The sequence below is a fragment of the Rousettus aegyptiacus genome, unplaced genomic scaffold, assembly GCF_014176215.1.
Source record: "Rousettus aegyptiacus isolate mRouAeg1 unplaced genomic scaffold, mRouAeg1.p scaffold_m13_p_10, whole genome shotgun sequence".
NCBI classification, from domain to species: domain Eukaryota; kingdom Metazoa; phylum Chordata; class Mammalia; order Chiroptera; family Pteropodidae; genus Rousettus; species Rousettus aegyptiacus.
The window spans coordinates 79,665,495-79,687,154 of record NW_023416285.1 but is presented as its reverse complement, the minus strand read 5'-3'; the positions used below and the strand labels follow the sequence as shown (position 1 = coordinate 79,687,154).

Sequence of the window (21,660 nt, the reverse complement as noted above, 5' to 3'; positions counted from 1 at the left end):
TATTAATAGCAACACTATAAATGTGCACAAGATACCATGGTAGCGTGGGCAAGGGATATTAATTTTATCTAATCAGATTTACCTTACTTCATATAATAAGCTTGTTTCTGAAAAAATGGTTTAAAAAATTTGAGTTTTCTTCAACAAAGTGAGTTTTAAAACACCAGATATGCTAGTAGTACTTACAAAAGCTTGGAGATAGCAATCCTTCTTTAAAGTAGAGGGCCCCTCAACTAGTTAGATTTGTTCCCTGTTATTAAGGTTACAAAGAAATTTACGGTAATGGAAAAATTCATACAAAAGTAGTTATACTAAAATGTAAAAGTCTCATTTTATCTCCAACCCACCCTATCTTTTCTGTCCCCCACCCAGAGGTAACTTCTGTTATCTTTGGTCAGCTCCTGATATTCCAGAGCTACAGAAGATACAGAGAGTACGAACTCTTGAAATCTTAAGATATAGCTCAAACTTTAATTCAGATATTTGTGTCAGCCTCTTTACCACTAAATATGACATGAGAACAGGTAGCAAAACTTTAAAATTATTCTTTTTCCTTCTATATCACATCCTTCGCCCTAGAAAGAGTAAAGGTTAAGAGAAATATGGACATAAGCCCTAAATAACGCGTGTGTATGTTAACTTTACAGTGACAGTTCCTGAAACTTGTTCTACAGGAGATTTTAATACATGTTCTGAAAAAATGAAGGAAGGATGGAAGGAAAGAAAGAAGAAAGGAAGAAAAAAGGCAGGCAGGCAAACAATGGGCATTTTCAAAGTCACGTACATTTGGGAAATACTGGGTTAAATAAAATATCAATATTCACTAAGATGCCCCTTTCATAAAATTAGCTGACTACCATTAATCACGGATCACTTAGCAATATTTTAAAAGACTAGACTGTCAACAAGAATTCGGTGTGGGAAACACACACTGGTTATAGTTGTCCCTTCATTATCATATAGGCAGCTAGTCATACAATTGCAAAACAAAACAAAACAAAAGTAAAGTTGGATCTGTCTCCTGATATATCAGACTTCAAATCAAGACACAGCTCAGCAATGAACAATGTTTAACTTGCCATTGGGATTGGATGGACCCTTTATTAATGAAGTGGAGTCATAAATGATAACTTTTCAATATATCTTATTTCTGTCTTCCTGCTAAAATTTTAATCAGGTGAGAAGTGTAGGAGGACTTCCTACTAAAGTCCTTATGGTAACTTAAAAAGCTGCTGTATGTTGTTAGTGGAAGCTATTCTGAAATTCCACTTCAATAAAAAAATAAGGAATAAATAAGTAACCAATGGAGTAAAGTCTTTACCATTTACTAAAGTTTTTTGTTGTTTCTTCACTGCTTCTGGGAACAGGAAGTGTGATAACTATCACCCATATTTACAAACGTCAAATAGCCCCACTCTTTTATATACAATCCCCAACTGTTTGTTTCATGCCCAACTCAAGTTTCCTCTGTTAAATCTCTCGCCACTCTTTGGTCCAGGTCAAAATGGCTTCTCCCTCCACTAAGCTACTTGATTCTTGTTCAGATCTCTCTCTTAGCACATAACTAAAATTAATGTACCTTCAGTTGCTGTTTAACTTGACTAGAGCATGTATCTTGTTTGTTGAGAAGTGTAGGAGACTTTAGGTCAGTGGTCCCCAATCTTTATGGCACTGGGGACTGGTTTCATGGAAGACAATTTTTCTATGACCCAGGGTAGGGCAGGGATGGTTTAAAGATGATTCAAGCACATTACATTTGTTGTGCACTTTATTTCTATTACTATTACATTGTAATATATAATTAAATAATTATACAACTCACCAAAATGCAGAATCAGATGTCACCAGATACAGCTATACAACTGAAATAAATAAACTCACTTGCCACTATAAAGCCTGCCACCAGATGCAGCTTGTCGTTTGTCAGTCACTGATAGGGTTTTGATATGAGTCTGCAAGCTGTGCAGTCACACCTCTTTGCTAATGTTATCTGTATTTGTAGCCGCTCCCCAGCACTAGCATCACCACCTCAGCTCCACCTCAGATCATCAAGCATTAGATTCTCATAGGAGCGCAAACCCTATTGTGAACCGCGCATGCAAGGGATTTAGGGTGCGCGCTCCTTATTAAAATCTAATGCCTGAATATCTGAGGTGGAGCTGAGGCGGTGATGCTAGCACTAGGGAGAGGCTGCAAACAGAATAAAGCTTCACTCCACTCGCTGGCCTGCCGCTCACCTCCTGCTGTGCGGCCCAGTACTGGTCTATGGCCTGGGGGCATGGGGACCCCTATTTTAGATGACAGGACCACAGTTGGTCGTATACATATTTGGAGAACCCACAATACCAGTCATAATGATGTTTACATTAGCATTCTCTAAGTATTTGTTGACTAACTGACATAACTATTCATTGCTCTATGATGGTCCTAGGAATAATTAACCCTTGGAAAAGATTACAAAAGTTTTTCTATTATGAAAATAATAAATGGGCTTATTGGTTATAGGAAATGTTAATAGACTATAATTTAAGTAATTTATGACGAAATTCACTTTTTTCTATGGCAGGGCAGTGACATAGTTAGGCCAGCCAGGTGTAGATCACTGAAGGACTTAGGCAAAATATTTTATGAGGTTAGTTACTGTTTAATGACAAAGGACTCTGAACAGGATCTATCATTAGACCCTAATAGGAAAGGTGAGAGTAACATTAGACGTGTATGTAATTATGCAGTATGGAATAATCAAGAATCTACAAAAGTAATGTGGCAGTCTCAATTCATTCAACAAACTGTTATTGAAAGCCTGCTGTGTGACAGGCCATTTTGGCATTGGGAGAACTAAAGGAGAATGAGAAATATCAACCATTAATGTTGGCTCTCTAAGGCAGATCCAAACAATCAATCTAAAAATTTATCTACCCATGTCCACAAAAACCATGTTATACATGGTTAAAGTACATAAAAATATTTTATCTCATTGCTTTAAGCAATGCAAATAATTTACTCTGGCCTAAATACCATCAAACTTAAATTACCCTAGAAACTCCTTGAAAGAGACATTGTTTTCATTTCTATCTGTCCCCAAGACCCTAGGTTCCCAAGGTGTTGAATGAGGACATAGAGATAGATGTGTGATAAGCTATACCAGTAAACTTGCCCAGAACTGTGTCCAAACAAAAGTTCACTACCTGTGATGAAGTCAGTGCCAGCACAGGTACTCAGCCCCTATCAATTCATCAGCAGCTGCTGACACATACTTATGCTTCACAGAAGCGTAACATTTTCTTCTAAAACTTAAAAGGAAAGGCAAAAATAGAAAATCATTTGCCAACCACAAAAATATATATTTTAAAAATTGTGGAATAAAAATGAGCTGCTATTTTTAAAACCAGAGAAAAAGTAGAAAATGAGTATATCCCTACGCTCAACTACAACCTTCTTCTGAATTGAATTGAAGCAAAAATGCTGCATTTTCAGCTAAGTGGCTTTATATTTGAGGCAATTTAAAATGATCTGCTTATTAAGTAAACTAAAAGTAGGATGGTAAGGTCAAAATTTACCCTTTTAGAATTAGAACCCATTTTTCAAGTGTATTTTTAAAAGAAAGGATGTAATCTTTAATAGATCAATGAAATGGGCTTTCATTTAACTAGAAATTACACCAATTTTAAAATCTACACAATTAACTTGACAACAAACAGAGCTGTTAAATTTGAAGTTTAAAATTAATATGTTACTGCTCTGTTCTTGTCTTAAAGGGATTCCTTCTGGGACTGCAAAGGAATGAGCATTTAGCCTCTATCTCATGGAGGAAAAAGTGATTTCTAGTCTTTAAAAACAGAGGAGGTTCGCCTACATGATCACCTGGGACAAACTTGGCCAGCGCAAGTTGGCTAGAAGGTTACAGGAGCCTGGGAATGTTTAACATCAAGAAAGGAATTACAGCTCAGTAAGATCAGAGGGAATTACACAGGAAATGTGAACAGTAACCCTTTCATATCTCTGTACCCCCTCCCACTGCCTGTGATAAATGGAGTTTTGCTGCAGTCCAGCTATGGAAATGCACAAGCCAACAGCAGAGGAGAACTGGGGGGGAAAACGCCATTTTATACACACAACCAGAGAACAGCATAAATTCATAAGGACATGATAAAATCACGTTACTGCAGAAAACAACCTTTTAGCCTGTCTAATCGCCACGTATGCACTATGTCACTTTCTTATCCAACAGAGCCCTAAGTAAAAAGCCAAAGAAACTTGGAGAATCAGGCGGGGGTGGAGGGTAGAATAGTTGGCGGACTCATCATAAGTAGGGAAATGTGGCTCCTCTGAAGCTGACCAAACAAACAGGTCTCCACCCTGGCTTATGTTTAAACATCTTGTTCCTAGTCAGTCTAGAGGGAAAACATTCTTTCCACAATAAATAATATGATATCGAATCAGAAATTCTTACTTTAGCTTTTATCTACCCTTCTTCAGTATTGTAAGCCAGAAACTAACTGAGAATAATTAAACTAATTATAAACTTTTTTTAAGAAGAGTAACTTAGTTATAGTCGAGAAAAGTTCAAATATTTCTAGTTGCTAATTTGCAAAAGCAAATGTGAGATTGTTCAGCTCCTAGACGCCTTACAGACCCCTGGTTAGGATCGCAAGAAAACAAGCTACGCTTACCACAACTGCCTGCCAGAAAAGGGGAAAGGCTGAGTTTCTAGAAACAGGTGAGTTTGATTAAACAGATGAGATTAACTGAAAATTTAAAAAAATAAAAAAGAAAAAAGCAAGTATGGTCTTCAGATAACAAGGGCATGAGTGAGTTACCAAAACAAAATGAAGCAAAAACTGTTATTTCCAATGGGCTAAATTTAAAATATGGAATGGAATTTCATAGGTCACTTTGAAACAAAATTTAACTTTTTCTATTGGTACAACTTCACGATAGAGATGGTTTGCTGCAGAGAGTAGGTCAAGAAATAAATGAAAGCGAGTACAGAAATGACAAAGCAAACCACCAATGAAAGTGAAAAGGGTAAGCTTTTTAGAACTAGAAGATGGAACAACAAAACCAAAGGATTGTTTCTTCCAGCAAAATGCCTCCTCCAGAGTACACATTTTCTTCAAGAAACAGCCTATACCAGTAGTGTTTTTGTGCAATAAATGGCACATCACTCAAATGGCAAACGAGACTTCAATTATAGACTTCCTAGTTGCCTCAAAGCTAAATAACTGATGTCTAATTTCTGTAGCACTGGCTCACAGACAGGCAGTCCCATGACTCTGCAACAGATTAAAGATATTTGCTTGTTCCATGGGTTCTGAGTTGCTAAACATTTATATTAGGAAAAACATTAGCAGAACCAGAGGGAACAAAATAATAAAGAAACCCTGAATAATAAACCAGACTGCTGACTGGGTTTCCAAGCAAGGGTCAGTTCTCCATTATAGTGTGGACCCTTAAGTGCACCAAATGAAACCTCAATGAACTATCTACTCATCTGGAAATGAGAGCTTACTTTTAGTGCCTCTTAACCATTTTTAACTCATATCTTATTCTGATAAACATAAAAACTTCATACCCTCATTGTACCTTATTTGCGATTTCTAAATAAACTACTATATAACCACGAAGAATCCACAGCTAAATAACTTTTTATTGTTTTTTCCAATGTTCTACCACAACAGAATTTATTAACGTACTTTCATAAGTAGACAGATATTAGTTAATACCTACTTACTGTTACCTTAAAGACAAAAAGGTCAAAAATTATTGACCAACTAATGTGTTGATGACAATAAAATGATATCTGTCATGACCTTTAGCATGTCTCCTTTTCCAAAGAGTTATAGTATAGATGATGTTTTTAGTTCTTACATTAGGCCTGAAGAAATGTTGACTGATACACATTAGGCCTTCAATGTCTGTTAGATCATTCAGCAATAAGGCCTCTTTTCTATTTTGAAAATAACAGAGTCCTAATATAGAACTTGCTTTCAAATAATAAAGGAGAGAAGCAAGAAGTTAAGTCTTCAGTATGAACACAACATGGAAAGATGCAAACTATAGACAACCTTGACAACCATCATGATAATGAAAACAGCAAAAATATCACCTAATTTTCACACATTTGTGCAGTACTTCACAATGTATAAAATACTTTATGTAATTTCAAACTCATAACTTTATAAAGTGGATATTATTTGATTGAAACAACATAAGGTGGCTTTTTAACGATCACCTAGCTAGTTAAGCAGCAGAACTGAGATTTAAACCCAGCTATCCCATTCTAAAAGCTCTTAACTACGTCATGAAATTTTGGAAATATCTTCACCCAAACTCCAAAATCAGCATATACATAAGCACAGCCTTTTTTTTTTCTCTCAACCCACCCAATATCACCCCCTTTCTATGAGTTCCCATAAAAATTCTCAGAGTTCCCATTGCAGCCACATTTATTTCCTTATACCAGTATTACTAAGAGCACAATGAAAAGCATCTTTCAAAAATAAACCTCCTTCCTCCCAGGTCTTATATCCTTTAACTGTTCCCCAAAGCAAGGATATCACAGGCATAGGCATTTAAAAGCATTAACTACTGAGGAAATGTCTGAGGTTGTCTATTCTTCATTTAGAATGAGTCAAATATGATACATATACCTCTTCATTCCTAAAAGGTGAGCAGTCACATTCCTAGCCTTCTGGCTTAGCAAAGATACTCATTCCAGGGACTTGGTAGAGAAAGGCCAACTGCCCATGAATAGTAAAAATAACAGAACTAAAAGTTATATCCTTATCAATTTAAAAAATCATTCTAAATGTTTTATTTTTGAAGTTATTAAAGAATGATAAACCACTGGCATTAGTAATTTAATGTAAATGTGAGGTATAATGAAGAACTTTTTTCATAAAAAATCAACTATTTTACTCACTTCTGCCAACAAAATGTTGCTGCATCCAATCCAATGTCAACAAGAGTCCCCAGTCTGGGGTGAGGTAAAAGGAGAACCTATTCGGGGGAACAATTTGCAAACTGGGTAAATGCAGTCTCCAGCGGAAACCAAAAGGGCATTCCACCAAGACAAAGGGGGGAGGATGACTTTTATAGTGAAAGTTCATGACCCAGTTCCTGATTGGTTCATTTTTATGCAAATGAGGAATCAAAATTGCACAATTCTGATTGGTCCAAGTAACACTGCCCTGATTGGTCAGCTTCCCTCATTCTGATTGGTTGTTACTGAGCCACTCTGATTGGTTGGAATAGATGTAACTAAAGCTATAGCTGTGCAGTTCTGATTAGGTGGGGCAGGACTCAGCACATTGGTTGAAAGATGATACCAGGAGCTCCCTTAAAAGGGTTGGCTCAGACAGCAGGAGCACAGTGCAGGAGGCTTGGCAGTTCAGTCTGTGGCTTTTCCCTGAAATGCAGAGTGTATGAGAGGCCTCTATTAGCAATGGCTGCTAGACTCTGGTTATGATTTGGGGCCCAGTTAAACATAAGGAATCCTTCTTGGCAGACATATTCCTTCTCAGGATTCATACCTCAAAAGTTTATTATGAAGATTATTAAATTAAATTGTATGAAAATGCTAAACATCTTGCCTAGCAGATAGTACTACTCAATAAATGTCAGCTGCTGTTAGTAACATTATCGAAGTATCAGACACAAAACATATAATGGAAGGTCATATTTAAAATGAACCAGGAAACAATATATTCATTTTTTAAATATCTATGCAAAACATAAATATATATTCTATGCATATAAATATATGCATATAAACATTCAGAAAATGATTTGGAAGAATAAATGGCAAAATGATGACCTCTGGGAAGATGGGAGGGTGGGGTCAAAGGGAACGTTCATCTGTAATGTTTAAAAAAAACTATTTTTGTATTCCTTCTGTAAATAAATGATTTAAAAAGCAAAATATAAAGTATATTTACACAAAGTATTATCTTAGTAAGTTTCAATTCCATAGTTAATTTCAGTAGTATATGAAAAAGTTTACTTTTATTTTTAGTTATGTGTCCAAATGAGGTCTAAAATCTCATTTTCTTTAGTTAGTAATACTATTCAAGATATATTATGGTACATACTGCTTTCAAAAATCATCCTAATGACATTCTTAATTGCTATATTAAAAATACCTGCTTGTGCAAAAATAAATTAAAGTTTTAAAACTACTCAATGTATTTAATTAAGGCACAAGGTTTTCAAAGGCCAAGAAACCATAAATCACAATGGATTTACATTAAAAGATTACCTTTTTCTCTTAAATTTTGTATGTGTTTATACTTAATATACTACAGAGTTGAATCCTTGATTCTTTTTAAAGCCAAAGGGTTGCCTATTTAAAATCATCATAGCAATTCCAAATATCTGGAGGGTTGCTCTGATTAAAAATCTCTCCTCGGCTATTCTTAACTTCTAATTCTTGTCTGCACTATATTGATGCTGGTTTTAAAATTCTAACTTTCCTTCTAGTTTACAACCATAACTTCGACTTTTTCATTTGATTCTTATTCCCTTCAGATCATCTAGATTTGAGCCTATAAACTGTGGACAAACCAGGTCACTGAAGCTCTTATTAACTCCCTTGGAGCAGCAAATAGCAGAGCTCCAGGCATAGAGGTAAGCCACACGTACCACAAGCCCAACCAGGCTAGAACCCATCAATTTACAAATCTAGCTTATAAATTAAAGGCCTCTAGTGTTGTAAAAATAGACATTTCAATGGATGAGAGATACAGAAAGCAGCTTCTAACTTGACCAGGAGAACAATGGGCTGAACAGAAAATCCCCACCTCAATGAGCTGCGGGATTCAATGACTGCAGGAGGCTATGCAATCTCTTTTAGATATATTTAAAATTCAAGAAGGTCCTTTTCTCTAATGGAGAATAGTATTTAATCAAAAGGTATCTTTCTTTAACTTCAAATGAAAAAATTCTAGTTAAAATTTGTAGCTGGTACAGGGCAATTCCAATAGTAATTATGATAATATACAGCTTTGTTTCTAGAAAATGAAAAGCATATATACTGACATTTTTTTTTCTCCTAGGTGTTTAGCTCATTAATATTAAGCTGCTGTATCCGCAAAAACACACAATGGTTCTTCCAGTAACCGACCCCCTTAATTCTATAAGTCTTAACAGCACAGTAGTTAAGAACAGAATTTTGGACCCAAGTCCCAGATCCACTACATTCTAGTTGTTATTGGTTAAGTAACTCAACTGCTCTAGGCCTCAGTTTCTTGGCTAATACTAACTTCTACCTTACAGGATTACTGTAAGGATTATATAACTTGTTCTATGTAAACCACAAGGACTATGCCTGACAGAATAAAGGCACTGTAAAATTCTTAGCTGTTGTTATTCTTAACATATGAAGTGTACAGCTCTCACAAGAGAACTTTAAGCACAGCTCACAACCATCACAAGGAATAGCTTCTTTGAGACTGCTTAGTTCTAGTCTTAGGACGTAATCAGAGTCACCTGCATCACTCTCTGCTGTGCATTCTAATGATTTCATCCCTTCTATATGTCTCCATGTACCCTGTGTTCTAGTTACCCATTTATTCATCTTCCTCTAAAGCATAATGTCTTGAGAACAAGAACTCTATCTTATCCTACAGTCTCAACATTTAGCACAGAGCCTTGCATAGGGGAGATGCTCTATAAACGCTGAATGAAACATAATAGCCATCTATCAGTCTACCTCCCTCAAGTTCCTGAGGATATAAACTACTGAATGTTGATCTCTACATCCCTTGATCAGAGTCTTCTACACAGTGGCTTTTTTTTTTTAACTGCAGCTTAATGCCTATCAGATATACTGTGTATCCAAGTTTCTAATTTATTTGGATTAGTCACCGTTTCTTTATTTACTAAAAGAAAATGCATTTATGAAATAAAACAATTCTCTTTTTCCCCCTAGAAGCTCTTGACAGAGAGGGAAATAAAACTTTTCAATAATTTTTTAGTCCTTAAAAAAATGATGGCAGAGAAGCAACCAATGTCGGCTGCACCATCTTTTCCATGCTGCTCTGGATGGAGCCTTTGGCAGCAGCTCACCCTCCAGAATCTGGCCTGAACAAAGCCATTCCTCAACAAGTCACCCTTTGACTGCTGTATAGATTTTATTCAGTCAGTACTGTTTCCTAGCTCTTTCACAATTGTGACATGTTCAGTATTTCAAAGTTCTCTCTGCCTACCTTGCTTGTGACCATACCTAGCTCAGTGTATAACAAAAAGCCAGCAGGGGCAGCATTCTATTGCTGATCTTGTAAAACATGTGTTCAGTGCTGGCACTCTTTACCACTCAGGAGCTCATCAATGAAAGATCTTCAGCGGGACCTTCAGTCTGATGTCTGACTGCTATCACACAGTAGGGCTACCTCCCAGCATCCTCAGTCTCCAGGCAGGAACATATCCCAAGTGGAAAAGGTAACAGCATTCTGGGAGTCTAGAAAAATGTCTTTCTCAGTTTTCTCAGGGGAAAATGGTGACTTAACATTCCTCTGAGTCATTCTATTACCGGATTACTTCCAGGTGTAATAACTGGGACTCTCCACCGCAACATGTGTCACTTACCTAATATTAGGTCAGAGCATAAATACACGAGTCAAAAATGGTCCCTTCTTTGAATTCTCTAAGATAAGTGATTTATTCCTTCCTCTTGACTTTATAAGATGAAATTAAGCTGACTTCTTAATAATATTAAAAATAAAAATGCTTTAAATGGAAACTTCCTTGCTATCCCTGGTACCCTAGTCGGTCATGGAATTTTAAGGTTAGAAAAGATCTTAGAGAGACATCTTCCTCATTTAATATATCCAGCCTGTGGCTGAAAAGAGTTGAAAGTTTCCCAATGTCAAAAAGAAAAACAGAGAACCAAAGCTAGAACAAAGGTCTTCCTGCCTCCTCAACCATGTGCTTTCCACATACCACGCTAAATAAGTCTCTTGCCAAGAACTTTCACACTGACCTATAACCCTGAAGAGGCTGTTCTTAGCTTCACCTCACTCCTCATATTGTGCTAAACTAGCTACATAATTGTCTGCTTACAAAACAAAACAAAACAAAACAAAATAAACATGAGAAAGACAAGTCTTTTCATCTCTAAAAAAAACTTAGCAACACTGATGTTTTCTTAAAGATATTGCCCCTAGCAACTGCTACAGGCTTCTTCTTTCCACATTGTTTCCAAGACAAGGCTGAGTATCCTCTAAGATCCTGCTTCCTTAAATAGTTCTCAAGTGTACTCTGAAAAAAGTGGGAAAGCCCCATATACAAGAACCCTTATAACAGAAAAGAAATGGTGCTGCCACCTACTTGAGAAGGAGCATTCAAGGCAAGGGTAACAGCCTATCAGACACTCAAAGCAGCAAAAGGACAGCTTCTGTCATTGAACAAACATTATTGAGAACGTAAATCCCATGCCCTTCAGTACTTGATGTAATAATCAACAGGGCCACCTTAGAAAACACACTTACTACTAAATTACTGGTAATGCTCCCATCATATAAGTCATTAGTCCTATCACCATAAAATCCACTAATCCAATAATCCCAAATATATTCTAATTCTTACACTTTGCTATAGTAAATACCAAACACAAAATTTCATATTCTAATTTTGAATGATATATTTTCTACTTCCTTTTTCTTGGTCTAATGAGCAGGAAAATGGTCTGAAGATGGAAAACAAAAAGAGGATTTTTTTAAGATATAATATGGAAATAGATCAAGAAAATAATAAGTAATGTAATACGACACAAGAGTATGTTTTTAATGACTTCCTTAAGTTTCATTTTCATACATACTTGGAAAATAGTAGCAGTTTATTTAAAGTTGTGACAACCTTATGGTTTTCATAATTTTTATGCCTATATAAAAATTAACGAAATAAATATTTTATAAATCATTTAAAATTACAACTTAATAGTCTGAGATAAAAATCTCAAATCCTATTAATGAAAATTAAGACGCAGATAAGTAAAACTCTATTAAATGTCTCATTTCATACTGAGGAAAAACAAAAGATATCATATCTTATTCTTGACTGTAAATTACAGATCTTATATAGATTGAAGGTTTCAAAAAAACTTAAAAATGATCCTTTGCAGACTTCAAAGCAGGCTATATACCTTTTAGCTATACTGCAAATTTAAAATATTAATCAATTAAACAAAGATAACTTTAAATCAAACAGCAAAAAGTCCAAAACACAATGAAAACAAAAAATAATTTAAAACAGCTTAAAACAAGATCAATGAAGTAAAATCAGTTAGATCAATCTTGACAATAAATATAAATGAATTAAAATATCTGTTAAAAGATAAAGGTTTTCAATAGGTTAAAAAAAAGAAATCCAACTATGTTCCACTTTTAGGAAACATATTTAAAAGAAATGACAAAGAAAAGATAAAATAAGAAGTACAAAGATATAAAGGAAAATATAAACTAAGGTACCAATATTAATGTCAGCTAAAACACACAGCGTGAAGTATAAATTAGGAAAAAAATCATATCTTTCTGATAAAAGCTATAATCTTCAATTGAGATTTTGGCAGTAAGTAATATATTAAACATACATACCAAAACAAAAACTGACAGAAATACAAAGAAAAATTAAAGAAATCACTGATTTATATATTCAAGCCTTTCGTAGACTAAAGTAATTATAAAAATAAAATTAACAACATAATAGATAAATATTTAGGTATATTACAAAGAAGATGACAACTTATTTTAAAAGGTCTGTGAAACTTCACAAAAATTTATCATAAACTAGCCCATAAAAACAACTTTAAAAAATTAGAAAAGCGGAAGGCTGTATATCAATTTATTAATAATTACTAAAGTTTAAATGTAACTTGGAAATTGGAAAAACACTCTCCTAAATAACTAGTGCATCAAAGAGAACTCTTCTCATACAATCTTATGTTATTTTAGAAATTATGTTAATTGACAATACACACCAAAATATATTGTATATGGCTACACAGTACACAGAAAAAACATAAAAGTCTTAAAGGCTTTCATTTGTATTAGGGTTATAAACTTTCTGCCATAACAAAGATACTCAAAAATACAGTAGCTCGAGTTAGAATTTTTTTTCACATCACAAAATAGAGTGGCAGGGGGAGGTGTGTATCACAAGATCATTCAGGGACCCAGACTGGCTCTATCATCCACCACACAGCTCCTTCTCTGGAAGGTGGCTGTTATACCTGACGTAACCTCCAGCCAGCAGAAAAGGATAAATAGAAAGTCTAGGTCAAGTAGCTTGTCTTTAAGAAGGTAATTCGATACACGTCACCATTCACCTCTGGTTAGTCCCAAAGCCACACCCTGGTACAAGAGAAGCAAAGAAATGCAGTGTCTAGACAGGCAGCCATGTATGCGTGAGCTTGGATAAATCTAGGTGTTCCACTCCTAAAAGGAAGAACAGATTCATTCTAAGGGACACCAGAGTGACTTCCACATATTCTTTCCAGTTAAAAAAAAATGAAAGTAACATGAAAACAAACCCAAGAATAGATTGTATTTAATTACTTCATTTTAGCTGGATTCTTCTTGCTGCCAAAAACACTACAAAATATCAATTTAAGAAATTAGAAAAACACACCAATAAATTTTAAGAGTTCTAGGGTCCCATTTCAATAAATCAAATCATAAGCTAGAAAGTATACTGAGAATTCATGTATTCTTTTTCGTTTAAGGATATTTTTAATTCATGCATTATATATATTGTGTAGACTGATGTATCTAAATGGATTTTTCAAGTTGACTGGCTTTCAGCCTTCAACAGAGGTCTTCTAAAATTAGACAAAAGTTAATCTTTTTCTAGTAAAATAATCTTCACAATTTGTGAAATTATTTTTTAAAACATTACTGAAGTATATATACAATAAAATATGTACATTTTAAGTGTATATTTCAATGAATTTTACAAACACCTATATCCACATAATCACCACCATAGACAGGATACAGAACACAATCATCATACCAAAAATTTCCCTCATGCCTCATCCAGGACAATCACACTACACTCTCTGCTACAGGTATCAATCTTCTTGTTAATTATCACTATAAATTAAATCTGGCTTTTCTAGCAATTCTGATATAATCCAGGGCTGTAAATGGAACTCGTACTCTTTTGTATCTGGATTATTTTAGTCATAATAACATTTTTGAGATTCCTTCATGTTGTTATGTGTATCAGTATTTTATGCCCTTTCATGGCCAAATAGTTTTCCATTGCATGGATAAACCACATTGTGTTGATCCACTCACTAGCTGATGAACGTTTAAGTTGTTTCCAGCTTGGAACTGTTATGAACAAAGCTGCTATGAACATTCATGTACAAGTATATATGGGAACATATGTTTTCATTTCTCTTAGGTAAATATTTAGAAGTAAAATTGTTGAGTCTTGTAGTAATATGCTGAACTTTATAACACACTGCCAAACTGTTTTCTAAAATGGTTTTACATTTTCCTTTCCCACCAGCAACATATGAAAGTTCCAATTGGTCTACATCTCAACTAACACTTGTTCTTTTTTAATTTTTAATTTTAACTGTTTTGATGAATATATAATGGTATTTCATTATATTGATTTGCATTTTTCTGATGTCTAATGATGTTACACCGTTTTGCTGTGCTGCACCAGCCATTCATTATTTTCTTGTGCCTATTCTTTTAACTGGGTTATCTTATTATTAATGAGCTGTAAGAGTTCTTTATATATTCTGGCCATAGTAATTTGTCAGGTATATGTACTGAGACTATGTTCTCTCTGTTTAAAGACCGTCTTTTCATTTTTTTAACAATCTCTCCTGAAAAACAAAAGTTTTAAATTTTGACGGGAAAAAAAATTTTTAATGGAGTCCCATTTGTCAATTTTGGCTTATGCATGTATGTCTTAAGAAATCCTTGCCTATCCCAAATTCATATTCTCCTGTGATTTTTTTCTTTAAGTTTTATAGTTTTAGTCTTTTATATACATGATTCTTTTCAAGTTCTTTTTGCATATAGAAGAGGTAAGGGTTGAGTTTGTTTGTTTGTTTTAACATTTGGATATCCAGGTGTTCTAGACTATTTGTTGAAAAGACTATCTTTTCTCCATTGAATTGCCTTAGCAAGGTTGTCAAAAATCAATTGACCATTGTGTGTATGTGTCTATATATCTGGATTCTCTATTCTATTCCATTAATATATATGTCCTCCTTAGGCCAACACCATGTTGTTTACTGTAGTTTTAAAGCTTTAAAATGTAGAGGAAGTCTTGAAATTTAGTATTGAAAACCTTCTAATACTATTTTTTGTCAATCTTTGTTTTACTTTTCTAGGTCCTTTGTATTCCCATTTAAATTTTAAATTTCATTTTCTAATATTTCATTGCTAGTACATACACATACAACTGATTCTGTATCTCAACCTTATGTCCTGTAACTCAGCTAAATTCAACTACAAATTCCAGTAAATTTTTGGAAACTTCTTAGCATTTCCTCTATATGTGAACATGTCATGTACTTTATCACATGAGTCATTTCTACCTTGCCAATCTGTATGCCATGTGTTTCTTCTTACTGCCTATTATACTGGCTGGGACTTCCATTACAATGTCAGACACAGAGGTAGGGGAGTGGGCATACCTTCTTTGTTTCCTATCTTAGGGAGAAAGCATTCTATCTTTTGACATTAAATGACATTTTAGCCAAACTAGGTGTAGATGGCTTTTTAGCAAGCTGAGAAAGTTTGCTTCTGTTTCTGGTTTTCTGAGATTTTATCATGAATGACTGTTGAATTTAGTCTGATGCTGTTTATGCAACTACTGACTGACTCATACATCTTTTTTCTCTTTTTTCTGTTAAAGTGATGACTTATGTTAGTGGATTTTCCAATGTTAGAGCAGCCTTGTATCCCTAGCAACCCCTTTTTTTTTTTCAAATATATACTGCTGGATTTGATTTCCTTATAGCTACATTTTTTTTTTTACCTATGTTCATAAAAGATATTCATTCTGTTTTCTTTTCTTGCAATATCTTTATCTTATTTGATGTTAGCATAATGTTGGTCTCCTAAAATGAGTTGGAAAGCTTTCCTTCTTTCTCTATTTTGTGAATTATTTCTCTTTTAAATGTTTGATAGAATTTATCAATTAAAATATATACGGGCCTAAAGTTCTTTTGTTTTTAGCTATAGTTTTCTTTGGTTTATGTGGAAAGGTTTTTAACTAGAAATATAATTTCATTTTGTAAATAAGCTTTTGTTCTTCAATTACAATTGACATACAATGTTATATTAGTTTCAGGTGTACAACATAGCAATTAGATATTTATAAAACTTACGAAGCGATTGCTCTGATAAATCTAACCACTTGACACTATAACATAGTTCTAACAATGTTATTGACTATATTCAATGTTATACTCTACATCCCAGAACTATTTTGTAACTACCAATTTGTACTTCTTAATCTTTCCTTTTTTTCACCCATCCCCATTCCTTCACCCATCCCCAATCCTTCCATCTGACAACCATCTAAAAGTTCTTTGTATCCATAAGTTTGCTTGTTTTGTTTGTTTTGTTTTTTAGATTCCACGTATAAGTGAAATCATATAGTATTTGTCTTTGTCTGACTTATTTCACTTAGCATAAATACTCTTTAGGTCCATCCATGTTGTTGCAGATGGCAAGAATTCATTCTTTTTTATGACTGGGTAATTATTTCATTACACACACACACACACACACTTCTTTATCCATCCATCTACTGATGGACACTAAGGTTGCTTTCATCTTCCATATCTTGGCTACTGTAAATAATGCTGCAAAGAACATATGGATGCATGTGTCCCTTCAAAGTAGTGTTTTGAGTTTCTTTGGATAAATATCCAGAAGTGAAATTACTGGTTCTTGTCTCTTGTTACAGCCTGTTTTAAAGTCTATTTTGTCTAAGTATTGCTATCTCAGCTTTTTCTATTTTCATGAAATACCTTTTTCCATCCCTTGACTTTCAGTCCGTGTATCTTTTGATTTGAAGCGAGTCTCTTATAGGCAGAGAGAGAGAGAGAGAGTGTGTGTGTGTGTGTGTGTGTGTGTGTGTGTATCTTATTTTCTTATCCATTCAGCTACCCTATGTCTTTTGATTAGAGCATTAAACTCATTTATATTTAAAATAATTGTTGTTAGATATGCAGTTATTGCCATTTTATTAATAATTTTGAGCTTTTTCTCTTCTTCTTTAACTTAAAGACGTCCCTCTAACATTTCTTGTAATAGTGGTTTGGTAGTGATGAACTCCTTTAGCTTTTTCTTGTCAGGAAAGCTCTTTATCTCTCTTTCGATTCTAAATGATAGCACTACTGGATAATCTTGGTTGTAGGTCTGTGCTTTTTATCACTTAAAATATTACATGCACATCCTTCTAGTGTGCAAAGTTTCTGTTAAGAAATCAGCTGACAGCCTTATGGGAGCTCCCTTGTAGATGACTAATTGCCTTCTCTTGCTGCTTTTAAGTTTCTCTTTGTCTTTAACCTTTGGCATTTTAATTATGATGTGTTTTGATGTGGGACTCTTTGCATTCATCTTGTTTGGGACTCTCTGTGTGTCCTGGGCTTGTATGTCTATTTCCTTCACCAGGTTAGGGAAGTTTTCTGTTATTATTTCTTGAAATAGGTTTTCAATTCCTTGTTCCCTCTTCCTTTTGGTACCCCTATGATGTAAAGGTTGGTACATTTGATGTTGTTCCAGAAGCCCCCTTAAACTAGCTTCATTTTTTTTGCGGGGGGGGTGGGGAGGAAAGGGTTCCTTTTTTCTTCTTGGTGTTCTGATTGGGTGGTTTCTGCTACCTTGTCTTCTAAATGGCTGACTTGGCCTTCTGCTTCATCCAATCTGTTGATTCCCTCTAATGTAGTATTCATTTCAGTTGTTTTCTTCATTTCTGACTGGTTCTTTTTCATGTTTTCTATCTCATTTTTTGTTTCCTATTTCTTTGCTAAAGTTCTCAATGAGATAATTAAGCATCCTTATAACCAGTGTTTGAACTCTGCATCTGGTAGATTGCTTGTCTCCAGTTTGTTTATTTCTTTTCTGGAGTTTCATTCTATTCTTTTGTTTGTGACATTTTTCTCATTTTGGCTGCCTTCCTGTGTTTGTTTCTATGTATTAGGTAGATCTGCTATGTCTCCTGGGCTTGGTAGAATGGCTGTAAGTAGTAGGTGTCCTATGGGGCCCAGTGGTGCAGTTTTTCTGGTCTCCTGAGCCTCATGCTCCAGGCGTGTCCTTTGTATGAGAGGTATATGCCCTCCAGTTGTAGTTGAGCCTTGACTGCTGTTGGCACTTCAATGGGAGGGACTGACCCTTAGGATGATTGACTGTGAGCACTGGCCATGACTAAAGTAGAAGAGCTGTTGTGCAAGAGTTAACCCTAGGGAGGAGGATTCATTTTAGCAGGGCTCTGGTGCTTGCCAAGACCACCCTTTGGGTGTATCATTTGTTAAGTTGGCTGGATAATGCTCTGCTGTGGTCTGAAGTTTGCCATCAGGTGGGAGAGGTTCTGCTGAATGCCAAAGTCTGCCATAGCCTGGGACCTACCCAAGGCTACTTGGTATGAGCTATAAAGTGATCTGCAGATGGTTGCCAATTATGCTAAGCTTGGGGGTGCCTTGGAGAAATTAAGCTGCAAACCAAGACTGGCTGCCACTAAAGCTGAGCTTGCTGCTTAGCAAGATGTAGGGGGCACACTGAGGCCAGACACTGCTTGTTTGGGGTTTGTGAAACTTTGTGAATTTTTAGGGAAACCCATAGCATGAGCCAATAAGGACTGTCTGTATGGAGAAGCTATTGGAATTGGCTTGGGTGGGTCTGCAAGTTGAATAGGGCCAGGTCTCAGGAGATCACCAGGACAGGGCAAACAATGTTAACCAGGTTTATAGAGACTCAGATACAACACTCACCTGTGTCTGCAGGCTGGTGGTGGGAGGACTCAACAAAGGAACAGTGGCTTCTGCCAGCACGTCAGCTCTTGCCCTGAAGCCAGGCAATTCAGTTCTTCCTTGTATGTCCCCAGCATCTATCGAGCTGCTACTCCAGTGCTGTAGTTCAGAACAAGTGAATCTATCAGCAAATAAGTCTGTGCATGAGCCCAAATATTTGTCTAAGCACCTGGGACTTCTGCAGCCCTCCATAGTCTGAAGTTACAGGAACTTCTGTCCCTGGCACAAACCTGGGGTTGGGGAGCCTGGTATGGGGCTGGGATCTCTCTCTCCTTGGGGGAGACTCCTTGAGATATCCCTCCCAATTTTTATCCACAACATGTGGTTGTGGGACCAGTCCGTTTCATGTCTCTACCTCTCCTATCAGTCTCGACACAGCATCTTATGTATATCCTTAGTTATAAGACTTCTGTTCAGCTAGATTTCAGGCAATTCTCAATGATGGTTGTTCTATAGTTTAGTTGTAATTCTGATGTGATTGTAGGAGGAAGTGAGCACAGTGTTTACCTACTCCAACATCTTGACTGGGCAGAACATAACTTCTTTAATAGATATGGTGCTATTCTAATTTTATATTTCTTTGAGTCAATTTCAGTAATTTGTGTCTTCCAAGGCATTGATCCATTTCATCAAAGTTGTTGAACCTATTTCTAAAAAGTGTTTGTAATATTGCTTCTATATACCTTTAATTTCTATACTATCTGTAATGATGTCCCCTCTTTCAGTCCTGGTATTATACTTAGTAACATGTGTTTCCTCTTTATTTTTCTTAATTACACTAGCTAGAAGTATATTCATTTTTCAAAGATCCCATTGGTTTCCTTGATTATCTCTGTTATTTGTTTCTGTTCTTCCGTTTATTTCTTTCCTTCTACTTTGGTTTTAATTGGCTCTTTTTTGCCTAGATTTTTAAGGTGATTTTTAGATCATTTATTTTATACTTTTCTAATATATGCATTTAAAGTTAAATATTTGTCTAAGCACTGCTTTAGACACATCCCACAAATTTTGATGTGTTTTCACCCTGAGACACATCAAAACATCTTTTAATTTCCCTATCTGTTTGTTTTGACTAATGTGTTAGAAGGTGTGATATAATTACATATACTGAGGATTTTCTAGATACCTTTCTGATACTGATTTATAATTTAATTATGTGTGGTCAGAGAACATACTCTGCATAATTTTTGTCATTTTAAACTTAATCAGACTTGTTTTACACATTAGCATATGGTGAGCTACCTTGGTGAATATTACATGTGCACTTGAAAAGAATGTATTTCTTCCTAAACATTGAGTGGAATGTTCTATAATGTCGATGAAGTCCATTTTGTTTATTATGTTGTTAAGCATATCTATATCTTTCCTGATATTCTCTTTTTCCATCAATTACTGAAATGGGTGTTGAAATCTCCAACTATAATGAAAGATTTGTCAATTTCTCCCTTCGATTGTATCAGTTTCTGCTTCATATATTTTGGCGATGTAATATTAGTTACATTTAAATCTAAGGTTATTATTTCTTCTTGATAAACTGAGCCACTTATCATGATGAAGTGTGCCTCTTTAATCTTATTAACATCACTTGTTCTGATGCCCACTTTGATAGTAAAATAGTCACTCCAGCTGTCTTATAATTAGTGCTTACACTGCATATTTTTCCACCCTTTTATTTCTAACTTATTTTGAGAGTTTCTTGGGGACAAGACACATTTTTCTCTAGTTTTTTTTTTTTTTTAAATACAATCTGACAAACTTTGCCTTATAATTAGAGTAGATCATTTACATTTAATGTGATTATTGATACGGCTGGATATGGCTCTACCGTGTTGTTGTAGGTTTTCTATTTGTCCCATCTGTTCTTTATTCATTTTCCCCCTTCTTTTCAATTGTTTTTTAGGATTTCACTCTTATTAGTTAAAAGTCATTTTTAAAGCATTTTTAGTAGATGCTCTAACTTATTACAGCCTACTTTCAGAAAATACTATGTTCTTATGTATAAGACCCTTACCATGGTAAGCCTCCTTTCCACATCCCAATCTTTGAGCTATTGTTGTCACTCATTTACTTTTACATGTTATAAACCCTATACTAAATGGACACTTATTATTTTTTGCTTTACATAATCAGTTACCTTTTAAAGAAACTAAAATAGGAGAAAAAAATTTATATATTTATCCACATATGAGCCATTTCTACCACTCCTTATTCCTTTTTATAATCCAAATTTCCATGTGGTATCATTTTTCTTTTGGCTGAAAAAGTTCCTTTAATACCTTTTATAATGTAGATCTGCTGGTCATGAGTTGTCTTAGTTTCTGCCTAAAAAAGTTCCTATTTCTCCCTTAGTTCTTCCTCCTTTATTTTCTAAAGACATTTTTATTAGCTATGGAATAGTAGCTTGACAATTTTTTCAGCACCTAAAAAATACCATTAAATTGCATTCTGGTATGCAGTTTCCGATGATAAATCTGCTGCCATTCTTAACTTCATTCTTTTTATGTAATGTCCTTTTTTTTCCTCTTCCCACTTTTAAAATTTTCTGTTTATCACTGATTTTGAGCAATTTTCTTATGGTATATCTTGGGATGTGTGTGTGAGTGTGCATGTGCGTGTGCAGCTTTCTATTTTTCTTCAGTTTAAGAACATTTAAG

At 35.0% G+C, this 21,660-nt stretch overlaps 1 protein-coding gene across 12 annotated transcripts in view; it reads right to left on the bottom strand.

The window, feature by feature from the left end:
- Positions 1-21,660, bottom strand: part of ZNF438 (zinc finger protein 438) — a 157,216-nt gene that overhangs the window by 90,967 nt on the left and 44,589 nt on the right. For 10 of the 12 annotated variants that reach the window (XM_036228059.1, XM_036228065.1, XM_016160108.2 and 7 more), the window contains exon 3: positions 18,968-19,105. The exons of 1 other annotated variant lie outside the window; for it this stretch is intronic. The gene's annotated coding sequence lies outside the window, so the exon portion shown is untranslated. Of the gene's footprint in view, positions 1-6,925; positions 12,233-18,967; positions 19,106-21,660 lie in introns of those variants that run through there. One more of the 12 variants, XM_036228064.1, reaches the window with a different exon arrangement.